The sequence below is a fragment of the Carica papaya genome, chromosome 4, assembly GCF_054855325.1.
Source record: "Carica papaya isolate Zhongbai chromosome 4, ASM5485532v1, whole genome shotgun sequence".
NCBI classification, from domain to species: Eukaryota; Viridiplantae; Streptophyta; class Magnoliopsida; order Brassicales; family Caricaceae; genus Carica; species Carica papaya.
In genome coordinates this window covers 22,360,211-22,375,911 of record NC_142312.1, presented here as the reverse complement: position 1 = coordinate 22,375,911, position 15,701 = coordinate 22,360,211, and the positions used below count along the sequence as shown (strand labels likewise).

The 15,701-nt window shown below is 34.3% G+C and overlaps 1 protein-coding gene across 9 annotated transcripts in view; it reads right to left on the bottom strand.

Annotated features, from left to right (window-relative positions):
* The window catches only part of LOC110810161 (casein kinase 1-like protein HD16), a 33,489-nt gene extending 18,835 nt beyond the window's left edge, over positions 1-14,654 (bottom strand). The window contains exons 1-6 of one of the 9 annotated variants that reach the window (XM_088218157.1): positions 14,502-14,654; positions 14,307-14,375; positions 12,407-12,487; positions 5,164-5,445; positions 4,816-4,904; positions 3,326-4,517 (exon numbers count right to left, since the gene is read on the bottom strand). The gene's annotated coding sequence lies outside the window, so the exon portion shown is untranslated. The remainder of the gene's footprint in view (positions 1-3,325; positions 4,518-4,815; positions 4,905-5,163; positions 5,446-12,406; positions 12,488-14,306; positions 14,376-14,501) is intronic. The other 8 variants (XM_088218159.1, XM_088218156.1, XM_088218160.1 and 5 more) reach the window with 8 other exon arrangements.
* Positions 14,655-15,701: the final 1,047 nt, after the last annotated feature.

Sequence of the window (15,701 nt, the reverse complement as noted above, 5' to 3'; positions counted from 1 at the left end):
AGAGATTAGGATGTTTGGTTATGTTTCAAGATTAATTTAGCAGGTTGGGGTTACTTACCTAATTCAGTCAATTTGTTATAAAAGTTATCGAAATTTCAGCGTAGAGAAAGGGCATCATCTTAATTTGTCTCATGGCGTGGTTATGTTCTAAGGTTAATTTAGCAAGTTAGGGTTACTTGCCTAATTCGGTCGATTTGAGTTATAAGAGTTGTCAAAATTTCAGAGTAAATAAAGGGCATCATCTTAATTTGTCTGATGGCATGGTTATGTTCCAAGGTTAATTTAAGAAGTCAGGGTTACTTGCCTAATTCAGTCGATTTGAGTTATAAAAGTTGTCGAAATTTCAGTGGATATACAGTTTAACTCTAGGGGTCTTACTTTTCTCTGGATCTCTAGTGAACTTAGAAAACATTCCTCTAGAGATCTACTCCAAGTTATTGCATATTCAAAAGTTGTCTTCATAGTCTTTATTAGGGTTCATTATCTCTGTAAAGGCCCAAAGCTAAAAGAAATAGAAACATTGCATTATAGCAACTATAAGTATAAGCAATTTAGAATTTATGGTTTACATTTCTTACAAAGTAAAGTTGGATACCCAATAGGGTTAAGAAAATGTCTATTTTATAGTAGTTCATAGTAATGGAGTAAATGGTTAAAGCAAAAGAAATAAAAATCCTATAAGGTTAACCTCTACTGAGCAACTTTGATGAGATCCAGGAGGTAAAATTTACTCACAATCCTCATGTTGTTCAGGATTTGGATCTTGGTCTTCTTAATTTGAAATAGTTAAATAGAGGGGATGAGGTACACTAGCCTACTAAAAATATCACACTAATCATTGATACAGAAAATCGAATGTTGGTAAAAAAAATTATAAAACCACCAATGGAGCCATTTACTTTCTTAAATAACTTTATTTAACTTTTAAAAAAAAATGTTGTTTCATAATTACCCTTATGAATTTTAAAAAATGACCTACGAAGACAATAATTCGGATAACATTGAATTTCATATCCAAATGAGCAATAATAATAACTTATCTTCTTACCTGCTTATCAGTACCTCTGGAGGTCCATAGAGATCTCTCCTACGCGTAGACCCAAATCTAATTTATTGATTAACCAGTCATCCCCATATCCTGTCTAGTAATGGGCGTCAATCATATCACTGTCTCAATATCTCGTCCGGTATGAAGGTGAATTATCCTCCCAACCCCTTCCAGTGTGGGACTTCTCAATCTCGTTCGACTGAAGTAATGCCCATGTAGGATTTTTCCTATGTATCGGGTCCAGACACCCTTTTTCAAGGTACCAGATAAGTCTTTCGAACATAGATTCATATCATCAATCACTCACCAGCCACACACTAACATCACATTTTACCAATATTCTCTGAATCAGTTCAGGTTGGACAGTTAGATGGGTCAAGCATATAACCCTTTTCAAATCTTGAAGTCGTATTTGTTGCACAACTCCTATTACCCTGCATTCAGAAACCATTAAGTGAGCCAACATATCTATACTTTTTCTGCCGAACGCGTTGACTATTACATTGTTCTTGCCCGGGTGATACAAAATCTTAAAATCGGAGTTCTTGAGGAGCTCTATCCAACGCCTCTGACGCATATTGAGATCCTTCTAAGTGAATGTATGCTTCAAGCTCCTACGGTCTGTATAAATATCAAAAGTCTCCTTATACAAGTAGTAACGCCAAGTCTTCAGAATGTGAATAATGGTGGCAAGTTCTAAGTCATCAGTGGGATAATTCTTTTCATGACTTTTCAACTGTCTGGACCCATAAGCTATAACTTTTCTATGTTACATCAGAACACAGCTCAACCCCAGGTAGGAGGTATCACTATACACTATGTATTCACATGTCCCACTCGGTAGAGCCAAAACGAGTGCGGTAGTCAACCGCTTCTTGGGTTCTGTAAAGCTCCTTTTGCAATTCTTGTTCCATTCAAACTTGACGTTATTTTTTGTAAGTTGAGTCAATAGAGCGACTAGGCTAGAAAACTCTTCCATAAACCTGCAGTAATAACATGTCATTTTCAAAAGGCTACAAATCTCCTTAACCAAAGTCAATTTTTCCCAACTGAGTATTGCCTCAACCTTCTCGGGATTTACTAACACTTCATCCTTTAATATTATGTGTCCTAAGAAGGTAGTCTGCTCAAGATAGAACCAACACTTACTCAATTTTGCATACAGTTTCTTTTTCTTGAGAACCTATAAAACCTGAGTCAGGTGATGCGAGTATACCTCTTTACTCTTTGAATATACCAGGATATCATCAATAAACACAATAACAAACTAATCTAGGAATCACCTAAAAAAGATGTTCATCAAGTCTATAAAAAGGGTTGGCATATTGGTTAGTTCAAATGACATGACCAGAAACTCATAGTGTCTGACTTGGTTCTGAAAGCTATCTTGAGAATGTTCTCTACCCTGATCTTTATCTGATGGTAACCCGAACGCAAGTTTATATTGGAAAAAACTTGAACACCCTATAACTGATCGAGAAGATCATCGATCCTGGGGAGAAGATACTTATTCTTGATTGTGACTATGTTCAATCCTCTGTAGTCAATACATAACCTCAGAGACTCATTTTCTTTAATTACAAATGTGACTCTAGCACCATAAGGAGTTACACTGTATCAAATAAACCCACTATCCTGCAATTCTTTAATCTGTTTCCTCAATTCTTCCATCTCTAGATGACTCATACGGTAAGGGACAACCAAAAGAAGTTGGGTGTCAAGCTAAAAATCCATGGTAAACTCAACTTTTCTATCCATTAACAGTTCGGATAGTTCATCAGAAAATACATCTGAGAATTCTCGGACTATAGAGATATCTTGGATGCAAATTTCTTTCTTAGGCTTAACTAATGTAGAAAATAACAACTGAGTTAAGGCATCATATAAACAATGCAGTTACCATGAGGGAATAATATCTGAAACTTTTATTAATTGGTGAACGACTCTTCATTAGAAATATTAAATGCAAACTTCTTATGAAAGCAATCTATGGTGGCATGAGACGTCGCTAACTAATTCATCCTTAAAATTATATCAAAATCTCTCATGTCTATTACTATCAGATTTATACTCAATTTTCTACCTGCTATTTCTACATTGCAAGATTTGTATATGACCTCCCCTAGTAGTGTCTCATTCCCAGGAGTAGACACAAACAGTACAGAATCGAGATTTTCAGGTAACACATTCAAATTTTTTGCAAAAGCATGTAAGAAAAAAGAATGAGAATCAGTATCAACAAAACATGTGCAAGGTGATTACAGATAGTGTACGTACCTTGTATCACATCCGGGTTGGCTTCAGCATCCAGCTAGGTGATGATGTAAGTTTTGCCTTAGATGGGAGGTCTGATCTGATTCTGATTTCGCGAACACTCTTTCGCATAGTGCTGGGCACTTCCACGTATGCGTCATATATTGTTGAAGCGATAGCAGGGTCAATCCTCATGATCATTGTCGTAGTGCTGGTAAGTCCTGTCGCGTCCTGTTGTCGGAGCTTGAGTCACAGGCCTAGATCTCTTGCTCTGTTGAGTCGGTACAGTAGGTGCTGACCTGTAGTGTGGAACCAGGTCTGGAATTTTCCACTATTTGAGAACAAATGTGAAGGTTCCTCTCTATTAACTGTGTTTTGGCCAGAACTGCTGAGTAGGTACCAAGCTCGAATACGTACAACTATTGTCTGATCTCAGGATGGAGGCCCCACTCAAACTTTTTTTATTTTTTGCCTTCATCCATCATACTCTCAGAAGAATACCAACCCAACTCTAGGAACTTCTAGGCATACTCAGACACTATCACCTCACCCTGGACCAAGTGTGCAAACTTCATTTCCTTCAAATGTCATACTCTAAGAGGTACTCTGCATTGAAGGCGACCAAGAATTGTTCCCAAGTGACTGGAATGGGCAGGGTGGCCTGCTTCAGCTGCCACCAGCGATATGCCTCACCCATGAGTATGTAGGTAGCAAGTACAATCTTTTGTTCGGGAACCACCCCAAGAGTTATGAAGGTCTTGTCTATCTCTACTAACCAATACTCGGCATCTTCGAAGGAGGATGCTCCTGCAAAGATAGATGGGTTTAGTCTCTTGTACCTCTCAATTTAATCTGAGTCCACCATGGGTAGAACTGGGTTCCGTGGAAAAAGGACTGGATTATGCTGGGGAGGGACCGAGTGGCCTTATGGCAGCACGTGGTTGTATAGGGGGGCATCGAATCGTATTGTGGCGGTGCTAGATGATATGATAGAGGAGCAAGACTATATTGGGGTGGCACTAGATCTTCTCGTTGTAGAGGTGGCTCATACTATGGCAGTGAGGGATGGTCAGACAGCTTTTTCCTCTCTTCTTGGGCCTGCTATGCATTGGTAGGTCTCTCCAGCATCTTAAAGAGTCGATCGACATCCTCTCGAACCGACCCATCCCCAGCTGCTCGATTTAGTGGGGGTCTTTCTCTCCTCATATCCTTTTACCTGCATTTCACAAGAAATAGTTAAGTGTCGGGTTGTATTTTAGTGTTTTAAATCTCTGTGTAAGAAATGGTTCTGATGAACGCGGCACTGATACCAATTGTAAAAGCTCAAAGCTAAAAGAAATGGAAACATTGCATTATAACAACTATAAGCAGAAACAATTTAAAATTTATAGTTTACATTCTTTAAACAGTAAAGTATGATACCCAATAAAGCTACAGAAATATCCCTTTTACAGCAGTTTATAGTAATGGAATAAATGATTAAAACAAAAAAATAAAAATCTTATGAGGTTAACCTCCACCGGGCAACTTTGATGGGGTACGGGAAGTAACATTTACTCACAACCCTCAGATTGTTCAGGATCTGAATCTTGATCTTCTTAATCTGAAATAATTAAATCGGGGGATGAGCTACACTACCCCAGCAAAAAAAATCACATTAATCACTGATACAAAAAATAAAAAGTTTGTTAAAAAAAATAATAAAACCACCAATGGAGCTATTTAATTTCTTAAAAAAATTTATTTGACTTAAAAAACGTTGTTTCATACTTACTCTTATGAATTTCAAAAAACAACATATGAAGACAATAACCCAAATAATATTGAATTTCATATCCAAATGAGAAATAATAACAATTTACCTTCTTAACTGTTTATCAGTACCTCTAGGGGTCCATAGAGATCTCCCATATGCGTGAACCCAAAATCTAAGTTATTGATTAACCGACCATCTCTCATACCCGTCCGGTAATGAACGCCAAATATACTACTGTCTCAATACCCCGTCCGATATGAGGATAAATTATCCTCCCAACCTCTTCCGGTATAGGACTTCTCAACTCCATTCGACTGAACTAATGCCCACGGTAGAGTTTTTCCTATATACTGGGTCTGTGCACCATTTTTCAGAGTACCCGATAAGCCTTTTGTACATAGATTCACATCATCAACCACTCATCAGCCACACACCAATATCACATTTTACCAATCAATAATTAATCATGCAATAGATAACACGTAAACTAATCTATAGTAAGTCATACAATTTAGACAACACGTAAACTAATCTACAGTAAGTCATGCAATTTAGACAACACGTAAATCAAGAGAACATGATTTGGACATTTATTGCAACTAAATCAACAGATGATGACAACACAATTTGATAAACTAAATAACTGAGAAAGCACGATATAACACTAAGTATTTCAAGCAGTATAGGAGAAAATAAACAACAAACTAGGGCAAAAATACAATAATCGGTTCCGACTCCACTAGTGACCTAAAATTAATTTTAAGGTTTTCTGATTTTCATAAAACACAACGTTATTGATTATTAAGTTTCAATTTCCCATAACAGGAAGAAGAGTGAGGGATTCTTATCCTAAATCGATATTCGAAACACTGTACTTTTTACTGCATCTCCTAGTGGTCTCCGAATTTTCTGAATTTTTTCTGTGGAAATTAAAAATACTCGACACATATACAAAAATACTCCAAAAAGTCAAAATAGGCATTTTAAAACTTTTTCGGCCAATTTAGGGTTCCGGCATGACGTCGCCGCCCACGGTGATGGTTCCTTTCAGCCTGGCCGTTTTCGGCCAGTTTACGCTGATTTTGCATGGAAACTTGCAAAAAACCAAATTAGAAGGCCTCTGTTGGCCGAAAAAGGAAAAAAGCTGAAACCCTACAGGCCTACCAGCAAGATCGGTTTAGGCCGATTCAATTTCGTCTCAAATTCTATTTTTTTTCAAAAATTCTACAAAATTAAAATAAAATAAGATTAAATTATTTAAATGTATAATTTTATAAATTGTAAAATTATCCTGGACCAAATTTTTGAGTTCGGGTGTTACAGTCTCATTTCTATTTTTCATCATTCCGGGATAATACTTGTTATTTCTATTTATGTTAGGTCCCTCAGTATTGGCTTAAGTCTCTAATGGTTCTTATAGGTATTCCCTATGTTAGCCTATGAATATTACTTATTTCGCGCCTCTAGGTGGCTTCGAGGTGAAGTTACATCTCCTTGATTTTAAACTTGTCTAACTCATCTTTATGTAGGTCCTAATGTTCGGGCTTCAGAATACTCTATTCTCACTTTCTTATCACTATTCCCACGTACACGTATGTCCTAATCCTCAACTAGGTTTCCACTAAAAGGTTTGTATTGCATGATGATTTTTTTAGTCATAACCTCCATAAAGCCCTAAGTCTCATGTAACAAGGGATGTCCAAGGGACATGTGATACCAACTACAACGTCCTGTATTCCAGGAGGAGTCACAGGCGTCATTTCGTCCCATTCAAGATAAATTTACAACTCAAGTTAAGATAAGAGTTCAATAAAAAAATTTTAGACATTTACATTGTAACATTCCAACTTTTCTTACAAGAAAGAAATGCTACCGCACTTATAACTTTTACCTAATATGCAACAATCTGATAAAAATTGACATTTATTACATCCCTTGCTCAAAGTCAAGTATCTGAGACTACAATTTATTTAGAACAATTGTCTTACTTATATTCTATTTAAAACTGAAAATAACAAAATTGTTGGCTTGTTTGGGACAGGATCTGTGGAAGTCCTTGCAGGAAATGGATTCTCCTTTCTCGCAGGCACAAGCAATTCCTTGCAAGAAAGGGACCTGCGCATTTGTGTTATGTGGCATGTGTTTGCGGTGTCTTTGCGCTTGCATGTGCACGAGTTCCATGCTACTTGCATATGCATTGTGCGCACTACATGTCCTTCGTGTACAAGTAAATGCCTGCAAGTTACGTTCCTGCGAGATTATGGTTTCCCACAATATATATATATATGTACAAGTGCAGCAGTCACACGCAGTCAACATACACACGATAATTATTATTTTTTAGGAAATATATACCAACGGAAAACTTGAAAATAATCTATCAAATTATAATTACTCATTTTGAAATTAATAAACCATTTTATAAAAATATGAAATCCCCGAATGAAAAATGATTCAATTCTTATCTAAAGTTTGATCAGAAAAGGTATCATGGTTCCCACTAGGTTCAGTCTATGATCTCCTCTAATTCCAATCACCATTTGGATAATTCCATTGTCTACAAATAGAGAATACATGTATTAAACGATAAATAATGTCAAAAATGATAAAACACAGAAGAAGAAACTAATTTTATCTTAGACACGCGATCTCGGTCAATGGAGTTACCATGTGTCGCCACATGCGGCGCCATACGCGTGTTACAAGGATCGCCATGCACCACTGCATGTGCCACTACACACGCAACAGCACGTGCCATCCCCAACGTCAACACGCGGTGCCGCACATACTGTTGCCAGGATCCCCACTCTCTGTCATACACGAATCTGCGTCTTCACACAGATATAGCTAGAAGAACGTCGCAAACCTGGGCTTCCTCCATTGCACATAGACCTAGAAAAAGTATGTAGATCGACAGCTCACTGAGTGCTGCGCACCAGACGCGAATCTAGTTACATCACACACCGATCTTCTTTTCTGGCCAACCTGCCACATACTCTTCTCCTTCAACTTGTGGACGAATCTCGACTATCCACACAAGCGCCGACCTTATTCTTCTTTTTTTTCTTCTTGTGCAACCAACTCTCCTTGGTCGCGCTAGTTGTTCTCTCTCTTCCTCTCTTTTTTGCACTGCATTGATCTCTCTCTTGTCACGGAGCCGAGCTTCCTCGGTTGTTCACCATCCCACACACCAATCATCGCCTCTCCTTTTCCTCTCTCACTCAGCAACAATCTCTCACCGCCGTCATTTCTCTCTCTCAGCCGCTCCCTTGCAACTAGGTTTCCTCCCTCTCCACAAAGAGCTAAGAGGAGGAAGCTTTATATATGGGCTACCGGGAGCGGGAGCCTTAGGACTTGCAAGCACAAATATGGGCCATTCATCCGGCCTGTTCATTTGAACCATCCATTTTGTCTCTTCATCTGGGCCATTTATTGTCGATACTTACAAATTTATAGTTTGGCCCTATTTTCGAAGATTTTATTCATTTTAGTCATTTTTTTCAAATTTAATTAATTTTTAGGATTCTTTTTTACATTTTTACATTTTTAGGGTTCCTAATTAAATTTTTAAAGCATTCAAATATGAAATTAAATTTGTAAAACATGAATTCACTTCATATTTTAATTTACGAAACCTGGGATGTTAAATTCTCCCTCCGTTAAAAAAATTTAGTCCTCTAAATTTGTAGTGACTAGGGTTCGAAAACATTCTTACCTATATCTAAGTTTCCTCATTGACCTAATGGTGTCATTATAACCTTTCCACTTGGTGGAATCGTTTTAAAGCGAAATCTCTTCTTCTCAACTTCAACTAGTGAGGGTATAATTTTTTAAGAGTGTCTCTCTAATTAAGAAATTATAATACTTGGGAGTTTGATGATGCTTCATCATAACTTCCTTAGGAACATTTGATCTGGCTCAAGAAATATCATCTAAGACTATCTTTATCCTCAATATGCATTGAAACGTAACTTCTCCCAATTATATTGTATGCAATTGTTATTTCTAACTAACATGACTTGGAAAGATTATTCCTAGTTCAATCATCATCCTAAGAATCTCTGACGAAAAATATATATCATATCCTAAACTCATCACAATAATAAATTTTTTATTACCTAAATAACCTCAATGCCACAGTACGTTTCCAATCTCCCAAGTTTCATGTGTCCAAATTATTTTATTTGTTTTCTAATTTTCGAAAACTAATATATGATTATGCGACATATGTCATCTGCATTCTCTAAATATACTAAATATATGCATTGTCTTTGAAGGTTTGGGATTCTAAATTATGTATGGATTGGTCGTACTTAAATATGAAAATTTATCGGCATGATGGTTTAACCTTTGTGTTTCATTTCCTGCTTTAATCCCGTAAGGATTAGTGAATATTAAAATTTAACGGGTGTGGTGGTTTTCTGACTTTCAAATATTTTTTATGGACTTGCTATATTAGAGTTTTCAAGATTTTTTCCTCTTCCATATTCGATGACTTAACATCTACATGAATTATCTTTTAGCTAAATCGTAATGTTCCCCTAAATCTATTAAAGGTTGAATGATTCTAATATACCTCAATACTTGATCAGCGCTTTCCTAAAGTCCTCTAGACTGTACATTACTAGCTATGAATCATTAGGAGTTCCTTTAGTAAAAGATTCATTTATTAGTTTTGTTATGAGTGCCTACGCTTGGTTCTAGTTCTTATAGGTACATATTGAGTTTCTAAAATTTTCAAATGACCACTCTTAAGTATAGTCTTAAGAAATAGATCAAATATTTATCATATCATCAATTTCGCCTTGTTGGTTCAGAGATGAATCTTTCATGTGTGGCAGATTATGAGTCCTCTACATTTCTACTTTGAAGTCTTAATATGTTAGCATATTGTGTCATTTTTGTGTTCCTATTATGTATAAGGGAACCATGTTCTAGGTTTATTATTATATTATTAATGATTTGTTGTTAAAACATGTCCCTAGGGCATTATCTTCTTCCTCGAAAATTTAATTTAAGAGGGACAAGGACTTTCAAGAATAAGAGTCCTAATTAGGCGTACTTTGTCTCATCAAATACAAAAGTGTTTCTATCCATTAAGCATATGATGATTTAATGTCTAAGGATTTTGGAAGCATCATTATAAACCTACATAGCATCTCAATATGAATTTAAACAAGTAGAATATTCATTCTTCCAAAAAAGATAATGACGAGGAATCACAAAATCTATTCAAGTCTCGGATGGTTATTCAATCTTCCGTATGTTTATATATTAGATCTACTGATTTTAGGATTATTTTCCTTTAGCGTTGTAGTGAACTTGAGAAAGTCCTAATTAGACGTACTTTATTTTATTTACTAAAAGTGTTCCTATTCACCAAACACATGATTTATTCAATCTTATAAAATATTTTTATCCATAAAGTACATGATTATTCAATGACTTAGAATTTTAAATATTTATTGTAACCCTTATATAAAACCTTGATAGGAATTTGAACAAGTAGGGTACCCATTCTTTTAGAGAATATTCACGAGAAATCCTATAATTCATCAAAGTATCGAATAATTATTTAGTCTCCCAAAATACTTGATCTTAGTTCTATTGCTTTATAATTTATCTTTCTTTCTTACTCTTTACCGGACACAAGGAATGTTCTTCCAAAACTTACTTAGGAGGTTTTTCTCCATTATGGGAGATTTTCTCTCACTTGAGGATCTTTCTCCAATTAGGGGGATTTCTTTCTTTTTAGGAAATTTCTATTGCTCAAGGGGTTTTCTCCTACTAGGGAACTTTTCCTACTTGGGGGATTTTGTTTCTCCTTGTTGGGGGAAAATTTCTCCCTCTCGGAGGATTTCTCCCGCATGGGATTTTTTTTCCCTCGATCGGGGAATTTTCTCCTTACTGGGAGATCTTCTCTCAACTTGGGGGATTTTCTCCCATTTGGGGAAATTCTCTCCCAATTGGGAGATTTTCTCCCACTTGAGGAATCTTCTCTTGCTTGGGGGATTTTCCTCTTGGTTGGGGAATTTCCTCCCACTTAAGGAATTTTTCCCCCATTTGGGAGATCTTCTCAACCCCCCCCCCCCCACCCCCACCCCCCGGGAATTTCTCTTTCCCTAACTCAAGGGGAATTCAATGTCATCCCAAAACTTACTTTGTTCTCTTGCTTTTATTGGATCAATTTTTCAGTAGAAATTTAGGGTTTTTATAGTTTTCCTTATTCACCGTCCAATTGGCTTCAGAGTGAAGCCCTAATTCTTTGATTCCTAAATTTATCATATTCCAACTTATGCAGCAACTCTTATCTTTTCAAACTTTCGGAATTATAATTTTACTTTCTCAAGTTCATAGATGTTTTGGAAGAGGTTTGAAAACATCTCCTACAGTCCATATTATTATCTCGCATTCACAGATGTTTTGAAAGAGGTTCCAAAACATCTTCTAAGGTCCATATTAGCTAATTCCTTTTTAGTTGCAAACCTTATAAGAATCCTAAGTCTCAAATTACAAGGGATGGTTCCTAGGAATGTATGTTCTAATTCCACTTGTAACGTTCTGATTTCTCTTCCGAGAAAGAAACACAACCACATTTAAAAATTTCACCTAATGCGCAACAATTTGATAAAAATTAACATTTACTACATCTCTTACTCAAAATCAAATACAGAGGCTCTATATAATTTTTGTACAACAAGTATCTTATTTCTATTCTATTTACAATTGCAAATAATAAAACTAGAAAGTTTCTTCACAATCTACTACTCAATCTTGAACTTGCTTTGAACTTGTATTAGATTGAAACTACTATAGAAATTTGGGGTAAGAATTCCACTATCTTAGTAAAGAAAAAGACAATGTTCATAACAGAGATATGCAAACAACCAGTCATACAAGTTTGATAAAATAAATACAGATTTTATTTGAAAAAAGTCCCTATTTGAAAGTAAACAATCATAACAACACTTCTTCTCATTTGCCATTCGACATATCCGTTTCCTTTTCATTTGATATCTACTTCACATATCCAAATTCCATACTCCATATCCGAGTTTCTCTTTCACATAATCAAACTTCGCATTCATACATCATTATTCTATATATAATTGACATACCACAATATACATATATATTTTTTGAATACGACAGACCACAAAATACACTCATTAGTTATAACAAAACGACCATAAACATTAGATATAACTATTAATCATTTATTTCACACATATATATTCACTTGTTATAGTAATTATATTATGTATGCTAAGTAAATATACTCATTACAGATAGCTATATGTCATTTACTATACACAAATATTGTCAATTGAAACATAAATACTCCTTACCTTTAATTATTCTTCATTTCCCAAGACAAACATATCATCCAGTTCCAACCCCTCATTATTTGTCTTCCGTTGACCTGCTCACTAGTTCAAATTATTAATTACTTACCATACATAAAATTACATATTAGTTTTACTTATCCTAAGCTACTTATTATTCATCATACAATGAAATTCAATATTTATTCTAATTACAAACAGTCTCATTACATATTTATCACAATCATACTAATCATTCTAATAGAAATATATGTAAGTTATAAGTATAATTATTTTATTCTACATGTAAGTTCTCAACAGCGGGTAATTAAATATCAATTTACATAATATATTGCTATAATGTAATCTGATCAAAATATTTTATAAAATAATCTATCCATGACAAAATACTATTTAAAAATGACATTTTTGGATAAAATTATATATAACACTTTAATAATACAATTTTTAGCTCTCTACGTTGAACATATAAAAAGAGTGGGACTTCACTTGCACTGCAGGTGAGGAAGAACCCCATATTCCCCCATCCATTATTTTCCAAAACCAGCAACTTGCTTGTCCACTTCATTTTGATTTTTGGTGTTCTCTGAATCCACCTATTTCATTCTTATTTTAAAAACTCTACTTGCAAAACAACATCCCCTCATATTTCATCCTTCCAAATAGAAACAAAATTTTCATTTTTTTTTTCATTCTTTATAAAAGACTTATACTGTCTAAACTATTAGCCTTTCTATTGATTTGATTTCTTTTTTCCTTTTTTTTCTTTCATCAAAGAAGAGCCACAGGCATCGATGAATACAAAAGACCATTGGCATTGAGATCGTGAAAATGAGAGGATATGCAGCTCTGCAAATTGAAGCTTAAAGTCTCTGATTCTTCTCATTCATCGCACTTTATTCGTGATGTGTGGAGAATAATAAAAGAACCTTAATTCTCCGAAACAGTCTGCAAAGTCATGACTCGATAGATCAAACATCGTGGTTCTTCTCCATAAGAGGAAGTATTGCAGTTTTTTTTAATGATAGAGTCACCGTTGATGCGACCAGAAAAACTCTAATAGAGACTTTTCCGAGGTGGTTTCCTTCCTTGTCTGCGTCTTCTTCAATGAAGAAGAATAAGATTAACTAAAAACTAATTAGGTATTAATATTAGTATTGATTAATAAAGTGAGAGTTATTAATTAATCAATTAGGTATTAATTAGTTGCTGGTTTTGGAAATTAAAGGAAAGATGGAAGGTGGTGTTCTTCCTCTTTTAAGAAGATTAATTACAAGATATGTAAACTCTCACATAAAAATTTAAACAAAATTATTCCTTCACATTTATTAATTCTACAAAGGAAGATTGTATACATTTTAAATAAGAATAAATGTAATACATAGAACGACATAAGGTTCACTTCTCATCCCATGTTTAAATTGATAAGATATGTTAACTCTATCTTCAATATCTATCTCATGGATGAAGATGATTGAGGTTGATCATGAACATATCAGATTTAAACTTTGTATTCTATTCTAAAGCAACCCAAAAATCAAAGACGGAAAAACCAGCAGATAGAAGGAAAAAAAAATTAAACTAATCAATGGTCCAGAGGTTGAAGATGTATATTAATGGCTTCTACATTGTATAACACAGATCCAAAAATTATAAAATGCATATTGAGTTTACATAAAACTCCATTCAGTACAACAGATCCTACACAGCATACTCTAGATTACTAAGATATGAGTTGAGTATTTATCATTGTTGGTATAAGCTCATTTCCATATAAAAAATCAGTATATAACTTGTTTTCTTTTCCTCTACCCTAAAAAAAGGAAGAGAGAGATTGAAAGAGTTGCCAAGAATAGTAAGAAAGAACAGACGAAGAGGAAGAAGATGTGAAGAAATCACTTACTTGGCTATGGAAATTTTTCAGGGAAAGAGGAACTTTGCTGCAGACTGTTGCAATTTTTTTGATTCCTCTCTTCACGAACATGAAATGGATTAGTTAGGTTAAGATATTTAGAAGGGGAAATCAAAACTTGAATGAAGTTAATTGCGCAAAGATATTTACGAAAAGAAGAAAACAAAAGGTAAAGAACTTTTTAACCTTTGCGGAATCTGTGTGTAATGCTTTGAGATTGCAGAGATGGATGGAGATGGAGATGGAGATGGAGATGGAGATGGAGACGGAGGAGAAGGGAAACACCAGCAGCAATTAACAAAGCTTTATATTATATTCTCCACCTCCTCCCACCCAAAGTATTGTTTCAGTAGGGATGTCTATGTAAATAATTGGACTGATGGAGGGTAAATTTGGAAGTATAATAGTATAAATTGTAGCATTAATCAAAATAATTGGAATACATCTAGACCTTTTTACACGCTTTTTATCAACTCATGGTATAAATATTCATCAGACCAAATATATCCTTACACTTGGATGGAAGTTTTAAAGGCTTGAACTATAGATTTTAAATCATTTTAGTTATTGATTCATTATATTTTAAATTTTGGTTATTGATCAATTTGAAGATTTTCTCACAACTTTAGTTTTTTTATCGATTTTATTTTCTAATTTTAATTACTTAGAATTATTCTAATTTCTTCTTTTAAATTCTACTACAATAACTTTCATCGAATTTTGGTATGTAGGTTTGCGCTTAATGTGCAAATATCATGGGATATAGTGAGGGTTAAAGAGATTTAAGTTTTTAAAAAAGATTATATTATGAAAATTAATCTCAATCACGCATATAATCATATTAAATAAAAAGTAAAAGAAAAAAAAACATACAAAATTTACGTGGTTCGATAGTTATATTTATGTCTGTGATTAAAATTAGAAAAAAGTTCATCCACTATAATGAAAATAAGAGTACATTTAAATATTTAAGTTGTAACTTTTATATATACAAAATATTATAATTTTTAAAAAATATTATCATAATATAAAAAACATTCTTAAAATATATTTAAAATAAAGTTACGTATAAAATATTTTTTAAATATATAAAAATATTTTCAGAATAGAATATATTAATAATCAAACCACATGATAGATTATGTGAAGAATTTAGACAAAGATGAGTTTCACAAGATTTGATTGGTGGATTTAAGAAATTTGATTAAGAATTTAGGTAGAGATGGGTTCATAAGATTGAATCGATGGATTTAATGGATTTGCTTGATGAAAATGGAAATGGCATTTAAAAAGGAAAGGAAATGAAGGAAATGGAAATGGAGATGGAGATGGATTAATTCTTGGTAAATTTGAGAAAAGATTAGAATGTGTTGCAAGAAAAAATAC